Source organism: Phalacrocorax aristotelis, chromosome 7, assembly GCF_949628215.1.
Source record: "Phalacrocorax aristotelis chromosome 7, bGulAri2.1, whole genome shotgun sequence".
NCBI classification, from domain to species: Eukaryota; Metazoa; Chordata; class Aves; order Suliformes; family Phalacrocoracidae; genus Phalacrocorax; species Phalacrocorax aristotelis.
The window spans coordinates 53,284,552-53,302,753 of NC_134282.1; the positions used below are offsets into that span (position 1 = coordinate 53,284,552).

At 49.9% G+C, this 18,202-nt stretch overlaps 1 protein-coding gene across 1 annotated transcript in view; it reads left to right on the plus strand.

Annotated features, from left to right (window-relative positions):
- SMAD6 (SMAD family member 6) overlaps positions 1–18,202 on the plus strand; it is a 44,682-nt gene that overhangs the window by 20,303 nt on the left and 6,177 nt on the right. The gene's annotated exons all lie outside the window — the stretch shown is intronic.

The window sequence follows — 18,202 nt, forward strand, 5'->3', positions numbered from 1 at the left end:
CAAAGTGAGGTAAAGATCCTATGTGCGTGGTGATTTGCTCTTCCCCCCATTGTTGAGCTATTTTAATGAAAGGGAAATGTCAGCAAAAGTATGTTGAAAAAAAAACAAAAAGTCACTTGCACATCATTGGTTTTAGAATAGGAGTGCTCTGGGCAGTCTCTTTGCCGCTGAAACAAGAAAATCAGAGTAATTTTTTATTTCTAGGTAATTATGGCCACATATTTTGAAATATCCATGGTCTTTTTCACATTGAATCATCAATATAGACCTTTAGAGCCGGATTGAATTCAGCTGTACTTGAAAGGGTCGGTCATTTGAGACTTTTAACATTAAAGGTCTTTGCAAATTAGTTTTGCTCTTGCCATGCTGAATTTGTTTGTGTAAAAAACCTCAGTGGATTTGGTATGTGTCTGTCTTTGAAGAGCTTCGCTTCAAAGGCTGCTCGCACTTGGTATTTTTATATGCTGAGCTCCGCTGTCTGTGAAGCTCCGCTGCTTCGCGGGGAAGCATCAGCTAATGACTTCGTTAAAACCTGCAGGAAGGAAAAGCTGAGCATAGCTTTTCAAAGCCATCAAGGAAACTGGATGCCACGGGCTCATTCCTGATAGGAAGTTAGTGCCGGAGCCATGTCAGGGACTCGCATGTGCTGGTGTACAATCCGCTCCCCCCATCCCCTAGTGCACACATGAGGATGCACTTAAGCCTTCCCATGCACTGGCTGCATGGAGGCAAGCAGATATACGTGTGTGTGTGTGTATATATATATATGCAGCAGGGGGTATAGCTGGCTTTTTAATTATCCTAAATGAGGCTCGCATGGAGAACCAGGCGTGCAGAACTGGGGCAGGTTGGCCACCCAGCCTGCGAGGTGTGTGGGGCCGAGGAGATGGGCCTTTCATCCCCGGGCAGTTTTGGGGGAGTCACCAGTCGCTTGCTCTGCTGCGGCGTTTGCCGTAGCGGCCAGGCTTGCCTCCTCGCGGGGCTCGGCATGGTTGTAATCGCCTTGGGTTTGGTCTCTGTGATTGATACAGTCCTAAACGTGGTTCCCTCCCTGCCCCTTTCCTGCTTGCTTTGGCTGTGGACGAAAGGAGCCCGCGGGTGACCTGCCTGGCATTTGGAGATTTAGGGGTAGTTGGTCCCCGAAAATTCAGCTGAGATCTTTGCAGTCAGAAGCCAACTGCAAAAGGTGCCGTCGGACCATAACAATTATTTAAAAAAAAAAAAAGTAAAAATAATATTGCAAAGTTTCCCAATTCTTGGCTTGAAATGTATTTTTTCCAAAAGTAATTTAATTTCGAAAGCAAAAGTGTGAGGACCTGTCTAATGTTGTGGCGTTTTGCATGTCTGGATCAGATCTGTCACCAGACAGGTTTGCAGGCAGCCCTTTCCCATCCAGCCTGACGTATGCACGCACATCCCAGCACACTGCTGATTTTAATTGTTCATTTTAAAATGCATAAGAAGCAGCAAAAAAAAGGTGCTAATGGAAGGGCTGTCACCTCCTGAAGTCTTGGGCTGCTGAAGAGAGTTGCTTTCAGAGCCCAACCCAAAACTGATGAGGGTTTAGGAGAGCGGGGAGTGCGTTGTTCACGTTAAATGCAGAGGCTTCGTTCCTGGTGATGCTTTTGGGCTGCCTTATCTCAACAAGGGGAAGGGGCTGCCCTGGCTGGATGTATGCGATATGATCAATCAGGGTTTAAACGAGGACAAACTAACCAACACCAGAACAATTCTGAGAGCCAGAAGATAAGCCCAGGTCAGCCACGGCTCAAATCACCGCTGTTCTATCGCTGCCGTGCAGAAAACGTTTGTTTCTCTCCTCTTCCCCCCTTTTCTCCCTCTCATTGAGATTTCTACACAATATTATTTTAATCACGATACTCTCGCCCCTCCTTTTTCCTCTCCCCTTCCCTGCAGGCTCTCTTCCCCCCATGCAGGCTGCGAGAGGCACACAATGAGAAACAGCTGGCTCGCAAAGCGAATTTCCCCTCGGAGGCAGGAGCAAGCTGCGCGGAGGGGCCGGGCGAGGGCGAAGCTGGCACCGCACGGTGCCGGGGCGTGCTCAGCCCCTGCTTCTCACTGCCGCCTGGCTCTCCTTCAGCTTCCAAAATGCTTTTTTCTCCTGGCTCTGTCCTCTTTGAAACACATGGTGTTTTTACGCCTGGGGTTTTGGGCTGGCTTCTGAGCCGTCCCACGTCGGAGCATCGCCTGGGTACCCGTGCGGGTGGTGCGGAGGGAGGACCGGGATGCGCTGCACGGCTTTGCGGCTCGCTGCCATGGCTCGGCCGCCTCCGGCCATCGCAGCACAAGCTTGCTTTGATTAGAGGTTTGTTAAGACATGGTGCTTATTTGTTTCTCAGGCTCTTCTGCGGGTCAGGCTGGCTCAGTGCAGATCCCTGGGTTTGAGTGCTTGTGGCGTGTTGAGCACGGGAAGCCTCCGCTGGGATGTCGAGCCATGTTTTCCACCCTGTTCAGACACCTGGGAAGGTCTTAGGCCTTCAGAGGATGTTTCCAAGGCAGGCAAGCAAGTTGAGGATTTAACTGCAAGTGAAATTGGTTAAACCATCAACAACTCACATCTGTCTGCTTCGTTAAGTACCAAAAATGCCTGCTCACGTTCATCCTTCAGTGCCCAGTTGGTGCAGGCAGCACAAACTGGAAGACTTGGGGTTGTAGCTAAAACGTACATCAGGATTAACGTCTTGGCTTGGGCTCCTCATCCAGGCAGGGTTTTCTGCCGGCCACACAAGGCAGCACCCTTCGGTCGAGCCTTGCGGATGGCAAAGGGAGCCGCAAACAGGAGCGGTGGTGGTTTATTGCCCTAAAGGTGGAAAAGAGCCTTTCCCCAGTGCCTGTGTGAGTGCATTCACCTGAAGGAAACAGCACAGGCTTATCCTGGGGCTTTCATTACTTATTTCTCCCTTAAAGTTGCATTGAATGCTTGTGTCATGTGAATAAGCTGAAATATTGTGTAAGTCGTGTAACATGCAGGCCACAGAAATGGTTTTCCAGAGGGCTGTATCTTTATCCCGTCCTAACTGACGGTACAGGGATGGGACGGCATCTCCTCGGCGTGATGCTCCGGTGCCGCTGCTGTGCGTGGTGCAGAGCCGTACACGGCTGGAGACTTCTGCGGTCTCCAGACTGGCTTGAATTGGTGCTACAAAGGCAGCACCAAGCTTTATATGCAGACCCAGGCTTTTGAAGTATCAAGGTCACGCTGATAACCTTGGATTATTTTCCTCTGGTGAGATGAAGCTGACTGTGATGCAGGGAGAAATTCTCAACAGTTCAGCATTTCAGAGCTTCAGAAACACGAATTCTCTGGCCAGCTCAACCTAGCAGTTCTCTGCAAACGGGGTGATGAGAAAATCAAGGCTGGGTTTTTGGAAATAAGGCGACTTGAGTACTCCCAGAGCAGTGCCTCTCTGTTTTGAGTAAGGTTGTGGGTGTTTATTTGAGGGAAGAGCAGCTGAGCCAAACATCCTGCTTTTAAACTTGACTTTGCAGCAGTCGGAAAGATGCCTGCAGCTATATTTGTGTGCAGCCTCCGACTGCTGCCGTTGCAAGCGCTCGTCTCTGGGCATGGATGGGATTTGCAGCGAGGCATTAGGAACGGTCTCCCACTCTTGTGGGGTTTCTGCTGCGTAAAAAGCTGTGATTGCCTCGTCCTTGCACTGGAGAAGTGCTGGCTGCTGTAGTACACGTCCATCAAGATGTCCAGTGTCAGGTGGGGAGCTGGCTGTCTCGCAGGGCTCTGAAAATCCCACCCCTTCCCAAAAGAGGGTGTTTGAGCCCTGAGTTTTGAGACAAAATAAGAGGCAGTGGGAAGTGCCAAGTGGGGGGGGGAGATCTTGGTTTTGGGTCAAAACCGCTGTGTTTTTTTTCCCCTTGTTTCAATTCCATAAGCAGCCCTGCCAGAAACTTGGCTCAGCTTCACCAGCAGAATTAGGAGCATATTTATGTTTCGGGGTTTGTAAGGAAACCTGAAACCAGGTGAGTTTGGCTGGGACCGGGCTCTTGCTGGGGAAGGCGTGCGGGCTGTGCATCGCTCGCCCCGTCCTCTACTGCGTCTCTGCGCTGTGAAGCGGCACAAGGATGTGCATCAGGGAGGGTGCAAGCAGGGCTTATTTTTGTCTTCCTTAGCAAAGAATTGATGCTCTACCTTTTACATTGCACACGAGAGGAAACCCTTTTTCTGCGGTTGCAGAGGCCCCTTCGTGGCTGGGAGGGGTGTTTGTTCAGCGGCAGCCTGAGTTTGGCCATCACAGGGTCCTTCAAGCTGCAAGAGATGTTAGTGGCAGCTCTTGTTTTTCAAAATTGATTCTGGGGTAGGGGATGCATGAATATGAGTTGTAAATCTACTATCTCTGCACCCCACAGCATCGTGCTTCTTCAACCCCTGGTTCCTCTAAATAGTCTGTTCAGTCTTATGTCGGCCACTTTGATTTTTGCAAAGCTGGAGCATGCAGGCTGTAGCTGTAAAAGATCATCAGGCTATCTCATTTACCGTCTTCAAGGCGTGGGAGTGTGCTTTGTTCTTAGCAATACTGAAAAATACCAAATTCTCAGGCCATCCTTTAGTTATGCAGGTGCAGCTAAACGCCACCAATTACACATCAGCCTTGTGTCATTAGGTAGAAGCATCCACTAATGTATTCCCATTTCCAGCTTGATTTCACATCCAGAGTAACCTACAAGGATGACACATTACCCATAAGATTTGAATAACCTTAGTGAGGAGTTGCTTTTATGTGTGCTTAAAGAGCTCTGACAATTTTGGGGCCATTTTGGTGCTGTCTGGGTAGCAATCCTCACACTTTATGGTATATTAATACAAATGTCCATGTCTGAGCTGCTCTTCTAGATACTTAACTGCAGCCAATAGAGAGAAGAAAGCCACTTGTAGAGCGCAGTTCTTCTCTGTAAGGGTGGAGGCTAAAAGTCTGATAAGTTGTGCCCCAAAAGTGCTTATTTCTTATCGTTTGCTGCTGGGGAGTGCAGCCGCGAAGGTCTGGGCTTGCTCGCATGGACCTGGGATGCCATGATTTATCCTCATGTCAGTGGAGCCAGCGGAGGGGATTTGGGTGGTTGTGAGGCACATGAAATTAAAAACAAAAATTAGTTTTAAAACAGGGAAACGTACCACGCTGGCCACTGAAATGAACAGCAAAGTTCTCCGCGACTTCAACCAGCACTGGACTATCTCCATTGTTTAATAGCGGTTGGGAGCATGATGTCATGGGCAGAAAATAGCGCCTGTTGTTATCAGAGTAAAAGTTTAATTTCTTGTAATCTTTTCCTGGGCTGCCGCCCCTTCCAGCCTTCCCCGCGGGAACCTGCGAGCAGATCTCCAGCCCCTTCCTGATTGTTTTTCCAGCTCCATTACACAACGCGCGTTTGTTTGGTTTTGCAAATTGGTCATGAGCAGTGTCAATAGCTGGAGATACACAGAAAGGGGAATGGACTTTATTTGGGTTTTAGGGCCTTCTAAGTGAATAGTGCCAAAATAAATAAGGAGTTTTATACTGGGATGCGCTAACTAAACAGCCCTGCGAGCTCGTGGGGAGAGGTTCAGTGGAGTACAGCAGGGATGAAACCATCAGGGTACCCTGAACATTGAGCAGGACTCGGGATTCATGAAGACTAATGTCCCCTTGGGTCTGGGTTGTTGTTTTTTTTCTTTAATGATGGATTTACAAGGAAGAAAGAACATAAGGGCTGGTAACAGCATGCTGCGTGACTTAGCCCGGTTGCGTTGTGCCTTTGGACACCGCATTATGTTTATCAAGCTCTGTCTTAAAAGAAATTTGTATTTCTATTCCTCTGCTACTGCTGCATTGCCTTGTGATTAAAACCTTTCCAGCCTTTCTCTTCTGAATTGACTCATGGCAAGTTTATCCCCATTTATTCTGGATCTCCTTATAATTAGCCATTTGTTTAAGCTTTGTGGCATAGGCTGGGAGAAGGCAGGTTGGAGCTTCGTCGCATCACGGGGCTTGAGCGTTGTGCTTCATGGCTGCAAGAGCTGTACCTCTTCAACAAACTTAAGGACTTTAGACGGGCACCGCAGTGAATGAGACATCCCAGGTCTCCGTGATCTGAGCGTGGCTCTGTAGTCACTTCAGAGCTTTCCCAGCATCTTATATCATGGTGGGAGCAGGGCGCTGGTTTCTTTGCCATCACTGTTGTCTGCAAGCATTAAAATGACCTTGGTGAGACACAATCGCTGGGAAGCAAGGGATGGCCAAAATATATCTGGCCGGATCCTTCCAGCGGATGCAGTTTTATCATTAAAAGAAGGAATCGCACACCAAATTTTAAGCTCGTTGGAGCTCTTTTCTGATGCTGATGGTAGAGCCGTACTCTGTGTTCGGATGAGTAAGGCTGACTTCATCACTGACGGCAGACTGGAACGGCCCGAGCATTTCTAAAAAAGACAATTTGAACGCCCAGGCCAATTTCTGCTCTGAGTTACAGCTGTCTAAATACACCCATGGTGAAGTCAGTTGAGTTACTCTGGTCAATACTTGGAGCAGAACCTGGCTGTCCCCACGTGCAGTGTGGAAGAATTTATTTGTAAGAAAAAGAGGAAAATATGATGGTGGTTGGAGAATAAGTGTGGATTGGAGAATAAGAGTTGGGCTACCTTGCTCATCATGAATTTTTACTGTCCTGCAAGAACTTTTTCTTTAGAAAGCAGGTTGCCTCAAATAGCTGTGGTCGCTTGCTGAGGGCACTGGGTTATGACAATAAATAAAAAGTGAACAGCGCTTCTAGAAATGCAGAGAATGTGAAAATGTTTAAATGATTTAGTATGAGAAAACCTTATTTAAACATTTAATCGAAGAGCACACTTCCATCTTTAAAGCATCAGTGTTTGAACTCCCATCCAAGTTTTTTCCGGACTTTCTTTGCACTTCATCATATACAACAGAAAGCTGTGCTTTGCAAAGGGAATAAACTTCCAGTTCCCCATTTCCATTTGTTGTTGTTGTTGCCTCAAACGCACCTAAATTATAGTAAAGAAACCATGCTGGGAAAAACTGCTAAACATGTTATTTCCTGCGTTAGATAGGAAGATCTGCGTTTATTTTGAAGAATTGGAGCTGGGAAACACCGTGTCCAAGCAAATCTCATAAAGCTTCACGGCTTTCCATATGGAAACCACCCTGTGTACAGATGCGTCAGTCAAGAACATCCTTTTTTTTCTAATGCAAGGGAATATTCACCTCTGAGCAGCGCATCTCTCCAAACAGCACCCGCGAGAGCGGCTGCGGCGGATGGTTGGTGCTGGTTTGGTTGCAGTCAGCTGTACCGGTGAGGGATGCAGAAGTGGGCTGTAACGAATTAGGCTTTGTTCCAAACTTGCCACATGGCATTTGGGAAGGGAAAAAACCAAAAATCATTTAATTCTTGAAATGGATGCGTATTAGTGGATGATTTTAGACTTACATGCTTTTTGCCTGTATGACATTAAATCTGGTGCTGCGCTGCACTGCAAAGAGAAAAATCTCAGGGCTTCTATCCGTAATGCCATCCACTATGGAGTAAATAGATATTTTTTAGAAAACAGTGATGCTGGAGTTACACTTACTGCAATGAGTCATTTTGGGGTGAATGAAGGGGATCAGCTTAGTAATTATTTCCGTAAGATTGTGACCTTAGGGCCCCTGGGGTCCAGCATTAGCGTTGGAAATGTCCCTGTTTGTGTTCTTAAAGCCGTCTAAGCGTGCACCGCTGCGATGGCCTGCCGTGCTCTGATGGGGAGATTTATGCTTCCTAAAGTACATTGTAAAAATTTTATAAAGTAGCTTAAATATTTACACAATAAGCATTTAAGGAAACAGTTATGTCTCTAAAGGAGCTGCTGATCCTTTAGGTCCATCAGACTGTGGACATGGGGTTTTTTTTTAACTGTCGGATCTCCAGGAATTTCTTTTTTTTTTTTGACCTAACTGTTTTTAAGCAGACAAACAAATGGAAACTCATACACAGGAACCTATAAATAATGTTAATGACCTGGCTTGTATCCTCAAAAGCCAGGAAATTTAGGAACATGACGTTGAACTGGCCCTTAGCACACCAAAGGGTGGAAAGTGTTGCCGGGAGGAGATGGTGGCAAGGACAGCAAGAGTCCTGGGGGTGGCACATGTGTACCCCCAAACTGGGAGGTGTGATGGCCACAGCCACCAGCGCTGGCGGGAGGCACCTTACTGGAGATGCATCCACTGCACGTGCAAGACCTTGTCCCCGTGCAGGGTTTGTTTTATGACTTGCGGCCTTGGGGGCTCCCGTTGCAAGGTTCGGGGGTTCAGGTGGTGCTGGCGTCATGATTTGTAGGTGGCTGGTTGGACATGGGCACCCCTTCTGGCACGCAGGGCGTCCAAGACACAAGCAGTCGTTGCATGGTGGTTTTGGGGGAGGCATGAGCATCTGTAGCACTTCTACCCTGCCCTTGCAGTTTCTCTGATTATCCAGTCCTTCACCCCTACAGCATCCTGCGTGCTGCTGGGGGCTGAGATGACTTGCGCCGTGTGGCTGGACGTGACTTGGGATGAGCTTTGGCAGCAGGCAGGGCTTGTTGCCTGCTCTGCCTTGCACTTGCTCCAGGACAAGCACCTTTCTTTTTGTTCCCAAATTCAATTTTGCAACGTTCCAGCAATGCTCTGCCCTTAGCATGCCTCCGAGGTGCCTGTGCAGCTTCAATTTCTTGCTTGGGTATGGACACGGATGCCCCCTGGGATGGCAGTAGGTGAAAACCTTGCTGAGCTGGCTTGTGCAGGGTGGGTGCCTGCCTGCTCTCCTCCCCGTTGGCACCCACCGCCCCTTTCTTTGCACTTCCTGAAATGCACGGGGTTGGTTGTTTTGGTTTTTTGGGTTTTTTTTTTTCCCCTTCTGCTTGCACGGCAAACGGATGTTTAGAGCGGAAAGGAAATGGGATCGCTGTTTTCTCGGCTCTGTATGCAGCAAACAGCCTTTCAAAATAACTCGGGCGTCGTAAGTGCCAGGAAAAATAGCAAAGCCAGAACGTTGTAAGCAAATAATGGGTCTTTCTGTTAAAGGTCTCCTCTTCAGCTCTGAGTTTGCATATCGGACCAGTTGTTTTTAGGGGTTGTTTTTTTTTTGAGGTTTTGCAATTATTTTCAAAGCAAACAGCTTCAGTATGTGCTGGATGAGAGATTTTACTGATCCCAGAATGCTGCTTCCAGGTGATTTCCCTGGGACAACAGAGCTTTTGGGTGGGAAATTGTAATTACTGTAATTTGGGAGCTAATATTTGGATCCCAAGTGCCCAGTGCTGGGTGTTACCCTGGAGGAGGTGGCCTTGGAGGATAGTGCCCTCTGGGGTGTGGGGTGTCCCCACAGTGGGAGCCCACCCAGCTGGGCAGTGCCTGTGCCTGTCCCCTGTAGGGACGACTCCTGCAGAGGCTTTTGGCCGGTGCTGTGGGATGAGCACAGCCCGCCTGAGCCACCCCCAGCGGGAAAGGTGCTTGGCAGGTTTGGAAAACTGGCTGGAAGGGCAGGCGATGCCCTGCCTGCTCCCTGCCGGCTCCCTGCCTGCCCCCTGCCTGCCCCCTGCCTGCCCCAGGCGATGCCGGGGGCGGCCACACCTCCTGGCCAAGGTTAGCCCTGAAGCTCGGGCTGGAGGTGGCGTTGCACCCCAAGTTTGTGCCTGTGGTGCCATGACCGCCCTAAAATGCCAGTCCCAAAGGAAACCCCGAAAGCATCTCCCTGCGGGTGAGCACCGCCGACCTGCTCGGTAGCAGGACATATCCTGTCCCTTCAGGGACTTCTTTGGGATATCCAAGCCAGGAGCCCCGTTGCTGCCACCTGACCCCCCACCCCCGCAGCACCCAGACCTGACGGGCACCCACGAGGACCGCGCTGCCTGCACGGTGATGGGGTAGGAGCCACCAGCCCTTCCCCAGGTGCCAGCCCCTGACTGGCTCCCGGTCTTGTGCAGGGGAGCAGGATGTGTTTAAAATACAGAAAGTGATGAAGTGTTGCCCGGACTGAGCTGTTTCCCAGCCCCACGGCCATCTAATCCCAGCTTTCAGCTGCTAGGCCTCTGGGCAAAGGGCTTGCTCAACTCTGGCTCGGACTCATGGGCTACAGACCCACGGGGGTGTACACAAGCTCCACAGACATTGTCCCCCATCACCCCCTGCAGCCGCGCAGGCATCCTGGTGCTCCCCGTGGTGGGAGATCCTGGATTTTGCAGATCTGGTGGGTTTGATACAGAGGATGCAGGGCCGGGAGCAGGTCCCACTCCCTCTTCATCTCCCTGGGGAAGAGCAAATCAGCGTAACGACTGCAGACACCGTGGTGCGCTGAGGTGGGCAACGGGGGGAACAGGTACTTTTTTTTTTTTCAGACTTTATTTTTTCGTTTGGAAATGCAGCCTCGCAGTCATGCTGTCACAGTTAAAATAAGGTTTAAATTACGGGGCTGGCTGTGGCTTTTTCCCTTTCTTTCAGAATTTTTGCCAACTTGCAATTTACTTAATGAAATCCTGCTATTTCGTTTAACAGGGATATTTTTTGCAGATGTTGATTTAACCCAGCTTTATAAAATATGTGAACTGTGCAGTTTCTTTCCTATTTTTAACAATTTAAGGATTCTAGTGCAGGAACTTGACAGAGTTTATAACATCGATAGCATTTGTTTGTTTGTACCATGCAAATATGGGGGTTGAACGATGAGGCTTCCACATCATCCACAGCCCCATCAGAAATAGTCAGAAATGTTGCAATAATGAGCAAAAGTTGTCCAAAGTGGGAACCGTGGTGCCCACTGGAGCTTTGTGAATGTGTTTCTGCAAAATATCAGACCCTGATTTCACACTCAGTTATTCTTCAGGTTTCTTGCAGGGGGGTTCCTTGCATCCATGTGGACATTTTATATATATATATATGACCTATAGCAGAACAGAGAAGAGAAATGAGTCTCTTTTAGGCTGTTGACAGGCTGCCCTTTTAATGTATAATATCAGGCGTATTTCCCCCCAATATGCCTTGCTTTATTTTTTAAAACCAATTTCCCTTGAGGGGAGGGGAAGAATTTGACGTTTCTCTTAGCGCTCGGCTGTGTTCAGGGTGTGCAGTCTTGAGCTCGTTAGCCACAGCGAAGCGTTCACATGCTCCATTAATCTCCCTGTCCTTGATATACAAAGAGCCCGACCTGCTCTCCTTCCCATTTTCCTCTCGACGGGAAAGTCGTTTACTTCGGTACTTAATTTGCAGAGTTTATAACTGCAGCCTGTGCATTCCCACCCCCCCACCCCGAAACGTCTCGTGGAGGAGTTGCAACCACGAGCCCTGCATAGGCCAGTCCTGAAAAGGTTATTTTTAGCTTTAAATTTCAGCTGCCCTGTAAGCAAGATGAGAGCTTGTCCAAGAAAGGTGGAAGCATTTTTAATCTGAACGAAGACCCTTCCTGAGCTCTGCTCATACACCCACAAATTATTTTAGCTGGGTTACATTGAATGAATGTTACTGGAAATCAGGAGACCCAGAGCTAACGGTGGCAGCGTCTCTGCCCTGTGTCTCTGGCTGTGTCTGTGCTTTAACTCATTAATCCTTTTCTCGTTGAACATCCCGAGTGAAGCTGGAGTATCGGGGTGTCTGGGATTTGTATTAGTGCAGCAAGACAGGATGCATCCCATGGAGTTTCGTGTGTATTTTGGTATTTTCCTTTTTTTGCCCCCCCTTTTTTTATAAGAAACTGTGGTTTTTAGAAATGAAAACAAGTCCTCCTTGGCCAGGGAGGGTAATTAGCATGAGTCACCTCCACTCTCCATGTGCAAATACAGGGTTAGGAATTTTGTCATCTGGGAGATTATTGTGAAGATGCTTTCGGGGACTTTCGGAGGCCACACGTCGCTGCCTCACTGGGCTGCAGCGATGCTTGCAAATGTTGTGGATTTTGTGCAAATACATTGGTTTTCATCCCCCATCCCCTGCTTATCCCTTGCACAAGTTTTCTTGCTGTTTATCTGAACTTAAATAGATTTACAGCACCATTCCAGCGTGTATAGAAATAACGCATGATATGTTTGGCCTTTGGGGGTGATCTTATCCCAGGCTAGCAGAGATGCATGCCCTGTGCCACATCTCTGGGTTGCTGATTTATGGATTCTACAGAAGAAGGGCCAGGAGGCCTCTCCAAGTGCATCCACCATGGCACAAGGGTTAGCATCCACCACATTCACGGTGGTGTGAGTCCTCCTGCAAAGCAGAAACTGCCAGCGCGGCATCCTCACTGCTTCCACGGGGAATGTGAGGGACCAACTCTGGGGCTTAAATCCCAAGATGCTTAAGTCATTGTTTAGTCTTTGCTTTAAGAGGGAGTAAGAACCCATGGATGCTGGCCACAAGCAGTTGTCAGTGGAGCGAGCTGCTTGCTTGGAGTAAGGGCTGGAATAGACCCAGAAAATGTTTACACATAAATACATGAACTAGCTATCGGAAAATCTGGCGTGTGTGGGTGCACACGCATGCACACAGCCCTCTGCACGTTCCTCCCGGCCCGGCTGCGGCCGTGCAGACGTGCATGTGTGTGCAAGCCGGGGGGCAGGAGCCGTCCCCCTGCTCCCCAGCAGCGCTGCAGGACCGGGGGCCTGCCTCGCCAGCCGCCCGCCGCTGGGCTCTTCCCTCGGCTGCTCACACGGCATACGGACTCCATCCCCATCGCTTTTAATTCCCTCCAACAGATATGAGCCCCGGGGCCTCCCCATACAGGTTTATCCCTTTAACGTGACCAAACTGGCTTGCACACCAGGGGGATTGTTTCCTTGCAAAGGTCACGCTGGCACCCAAAATCCGTTAATTCCCTGTAAAACTTGGTCAAATCCACCACGAGAGAGGACTTGAAGCAACCGCAGGCGGTGTGACGTGGGGTGGTGACCGCGGAGCCGTGGCTCCCCATCTTGTGGGGCTTGCTCAGACAGCGAGTCTCGGGGAGGGCTTTATCAGGACAAGGATCTTGGGCTTTGGCCAGCAAGAGCAAAGCCTGAGTTTCCATTTTACTCTCAAACCCCGCCTGCTTCCCATATATGTGAGGGCACTGACATCGTGCTGGAAAAAAAGCCTTTTCTAAGGATGCTGGGGAGAATTGTCGGGCCAGGGGAGGCATGAGGCGGAGCCTTTTTTGGGGAGCAGGGGATGGGTTGGGATGGGGAACCCACAGCCGCTCTGGGTACTGGCGTGGGTTTGGGATGAAAGCCCTTTTTGTTCTCCCAGAGACCCCAGGCTGGGGTCTCGTGGCTGCCAGGGACCGGACTCTGCACCCAGCTGGCCAGGGAGGAGCAAAACAGCTCATTCCCAGCCCGTATGGAGAAACACATTTGATAGGCTCCTACGTGGGGCCCCTGGGGAGCCCCCCCAGCCCAGCACTCCTCCATCACAGCTTGTTTTCCAGGTTGGTGATAGTTTCCTAAAGCTTTCACAGTCCTTGATATTTGCAGTGGTATTGGCATGGAGCCGACAGACATGTGTCTCCAGCGCCTCGGTCTTCTCTCGAGGATGCTGCTCGTGGCTGCGCGGCGTCCTCACCTCAGAGAAATCAGGGTGGCCTTGGGTTTTTTCAGCCCTCTCGCTGCTTCTCACATTGTCTGCCTCCGGCTCCAAAACACCACGGCTGGTTCTCAGTCGTAAATCCAATAGAGGTGCGATAGCGGGGCAAGGCTGCCTTCGTTCTTGCTCTGGAGGGAACGGCTCGGGCTGGAGCACGACTGCGGGCTCTCAAAGTATATCCAACGGTGACGTTTTATTTGGTTTTGCTTTGATTTTTTTTTCCACTCAGGGAAGCATCTCCGCTCGTTTTCTGGATAGTAAAAATAGAAAAGCGTGGCAAAGCCGCTGCAGTCACAGCCTGCTTTGTTTCCCGTGTCCTGTGCAAGGTTTTTTTAAGCCCAAAGTTTCCAGCTTTGCTGGCATTTTTGGGGAGCAGGTTTTGCATGACTAGCCTGGGACATCTGAAGGAGGCCTAGTGGAGGGGAACCGCTGAGCATTCACCTTCTGGAAATGCCAAATTTTGGGTGTTACCGGAGGGAGTTGTAATTTGGGGTTGGGGCTGTGCCGAGAGCAGTGTGAGTAGGTGACGGTGTGCTGCCTGGCTTTGTGGCCTTTGCAGGACAGCCCTCTTTGTTCAGAGGAGATCAATGCCCTCGTATTATCTAACAGTTGGAGGAGGAAAGGCCTTTTTTTACAATTTTTGATCTCCTGCTTTTCTCTGGAGAAGGTGTGTCCTCTGGAGGGACATGTGTCCTGTGCTGGGTTAGTGGTCCTGCTGCCGCCGGGGACGCCCCGATGCTCTTGGCAAGCGCAGGGAGGCTCGAACATCTTCAGAGGCATCTCTGCAGCTGCCTTGGCGACATTCTAACCAGCTCAGCATCTGGGTTCCCAAAACAACCCCATCACCTCAGTGTCCCTTCCACCCCAGCAGAAACCCCTTTGTTTAATGCCGGTGCGAACCAGGCAGGGTTTGGTTCAGTTACAGCCCGAGCGTTCCTCCTCTGGACCGTCACCCTGCAGTAGGGTGATTCCCAGGCTCAGCCAGGAGCCAAGTCCGGCACCCGACGTGCTCTGCGCAAGAGGCGTGATGGAGGTGGAAAGGGGTGTTAGTCCTGTTTCTTTTCAGAGGGACAACCTAATTTTGTTTCTGCTTTTAAAAATGCTTGGAAGCACACAGCCAAAACTTCTCTATGACCAAAAACTATTGTTTATTTACACCAGTTTCCAGAGTCTCTCCTCCACTTGCGGGGTGCTCCGACTTGCTGCAGTGCTGGCCATTGAGCAGATTATTTCCCTCCCCGAGGGCATCAGTCGAGATGTCTAAGAGCACCCAAAATCGCTCCCCAAAGCCGAAACGGCTTCGAAAGGGAGAGGAGAGCTCAGGAGGTCCCGCGGGATTAGGCCGGCCCAACTTCTGCCCACCAGCCCAGCCCAAGTCGGATGCGGTTGGCGTAGCCAGGATTGCAGCAGGCGGCCCCCGGATTAATTAATAGCGAGGGCTGGCGCAGTGCCAGGCGGGAGCGGCGCAGGGAAGGGAGCATTGGACGTTGTAGCAGCGGCGGCTAAAAGGAAAATCTGCCATCGGGTGATTTATGGGGTGATTTCTCCCAGATTCGGAGTGTTTTTCAGGCTCTGGGAATAAAAAAAGGGGGGGGACTGCATACATAGTTGTCCAGAGGAGCTGAAAACATGAGAGTTCTCAGCCTAAAAATGAAAAAAGGGGATTTTTTTACCCCCATATTTTTGTCCCAGCATCCCCCACCCTTGCAGTCCTGCCCTGCAGAGGGCACTTGGGGAATGAGGCTTCCCCCTTCCTCAGTGTGCAGTCGGTGCCTTGCCCAGCTGGCAGCGGGAGGCAGAGAAAAAAGCCAACCCCAACTAGACAGTGCTCGGAGGATTTTCAGCAAACCTCCTATTTTATGGAAAATCAGTTGGTGGAGACCTTCCCCTCTGATCTTATCGCCCGTGCCTTTCACCAGCTCATTTCTCTCCCCATTTTTTCGGCTGGTTGGGGCGTGGGGCGGGGGCACCCACATCCGGGCAGCCGAGGATGCTGTGGGTGCTCAGGGAGGTACCGAGCGCGACCCCGGGATTTTGCCAGGCTTGGACTTACCCAGGGCTGGTTTCCAACAGCAGAGAAGTCTCAGCCAAATTCTGGTTGATGACAGGCCTGGTGCTTTCATAATTGGCAGCCAACGCAGGTGGTTATGTTTGGGGCTCCTTTTGAAGATGTATTTACATTGTTGTGTTGACTTGTACGCGCCAGGTATAAAGCGGTTACATGCACAGCCCAGGAACTTAGGAGCGATGAATGTGCCTGCAAAAGCTGTGTGCAAGGGAAGCTGAGACTATATAGAGACTGCTCGACTCAAAATAATAAAAGGAAAATCACCTAAATCTCTGAAAACATTGGCCTTTAGAAGTAACGCATAAAAATGTCAGTGAAAAATACCTGAGTTGGGCTTTTCCAGTTTTCTTACTTTCTAGGACTTTTCACCCTTGGCTGAAAAGACCTTTGTAAACCATGCAGGGGAGCTGGAAAAAAAACCTGCTAAAATACCTTAAAATCATGTTCTGGGCTTCATATTTAATGGCCAGAGAAGGTACATTAGACCTGCTAAAATACCTTAAAATCATGCTCTGGACTGTGTATTTAATGGCCAGAGACGGTACATTAGAAACAAACTCCTTGATTTTAGCTTGAAAATAAGCTAACTGATGATGGCTTACAAATTTCCAGGCAGAACTAAACGTGGTGCGTGTTTTTCTTTGAAGGCTATAAAAAAAATGAGCATGAGCTGATGATTTTGCAGAGTGGTTTCTTTTATGCAGAGAAAATTGTTTTCATCCTAATTCTTGGCATTGGCTCCTGTCCTGTGTTGCTTTTGTTTCTTGGGCTGCCATGGAAATGTCCCCCTTTTCCCCCAGGCCTCTCCACGCGCCTCTCCACCGGCTCTGTTGCCCGTCAGACCCTTTTTTGAACTAATTTAATTAATTAACCCAGTGCAAGTGTTCTTCTGAGTTAATCATCTACTGGGTTAACAAATTAAATTGGCTCATGGAAGGAGGCTGGGGAGCACCAGAGCTCTGCTCCAAGGTAAAGGCTGGAGGTGGATGAGGAGGAGGAAGGTGCATCCTTCATGGTGGGTATGGTGGCAGCGAGGGCTCTTTTCGGCTGTCCGCGGTGCCTTCTTTGATGCTGGTTTTTGCTGGATGAGTGAGCTGAACTGGTCTCTGTAGCTGCACAACAGCCACGTCCAACGTGAGGAGCGTGCCAGGAACTGCACTGGGGTTGGAGGAGTTGGGAGCCTTTTGCACCACAGTAGTGACACCAGATTAATTGTAATATGAAATCACATTCATTTTATAATTGAGGCATGAGCTGGGCTGAATCTTTATGTCTCTCAGCGAAGCAAACCTGCAGCCTGGAGAGAGTTGGATGCTCTGCAGCATGGGGAAGGTCTAGACTGCTGTCCCTATGGCTGACCTCGGTCATCAGCTCGGGAGCTGGTGACAGCTTTTCAGGGCCTCTAGGAATCAGGGAGCAAGTTTGTCTTGGTCAAAGCTGGGACACTGAAGGATCCTCAGTTGATTCTGGGCCTTAAGAAAAAGGTCCAGGAAGAAGCCTAGGGTTCTTCAACCTCCTGCTTGCACCCAGCTGCCGTCTCCTTGCACAAGCCCGTTGTCCTGCTCTAACACACAGCTGCTTGCTTCATTAGAGAAACGAAGAAGTGATTATTAAAATGGACTGCCCTCGTCCTCATCAGGACTTTTCCCTGGCTTTTGCTGGGGGACAGCATGGAGAACCTCCTGCTGCCTCTGCTCTTCCAGTGTCCCCAGGCCCATCTCAGGACGGCAGCTCAGGTCCTGCCCAGCCTCCTCCATTCATTTGCTGGTGGACTTGGGTTGTTGCCTTAATATATGGTGGAGCAGACGTCGGGGCACTCCCATGGGCTGACAAAGCGGCTACCGGCTGAGATGTGGCTCGCCAAGGGCTGCAGCTCCTCCAAGGGTGGCACGGTGCCTTTAGAGTCCCACCCCACCACTCCCAGTAGGGATGGACAGACAGATGGTGGCCGCTTTGTGGCCCTGTGTCCCCAGGGGGTCTGCATGGGGGAGCCCCGTGCTGGGGGCAACGCTCAACTTCTCCCCAACCCGTGCGGGCAGGGTCTCGTGCCGGGGGTGGTTGCAGTGCAGGGGCTCTCGGTGGGCTGCAGTGATGCATTCCAGCTGAAACTTGTAAGGCAGAGGTATTTTAAGTATATTGGCTTAACGAAAATGGCTGTGAGCTTTGCTAGGGCAGATTGACAATTAATTTTTTTTTTTTTCAGGGCCATAAAAATTCCATTTCTGCTGTAGAAAGTTTTAACCCCTTCCTTACCCGGGGGCTTGTTTCTAAGGGTATTAATGGGGGATTATTTTAACCGATGGCTCCCTGGTGAACTGTTAAAAGATTTTTGGGAAATGTGCGTGTTCTTTGCACAGGGATTTTTATCTGGACCTTGTACACGGTGACCTGTGTATGGCTATAACCATCCTACTTCCACGTTCCTGCATGTTGGGTAGTGTAAGCATGTGTCTGTGCTACGGCAGAGGGGAGAAAAAAAGACTGAGGATGTATCTTACAGAGTTTAAAGAATAAAACTGAAGAAAGACTTTGGGCATTGAGAAAGCTCCATGGCCAG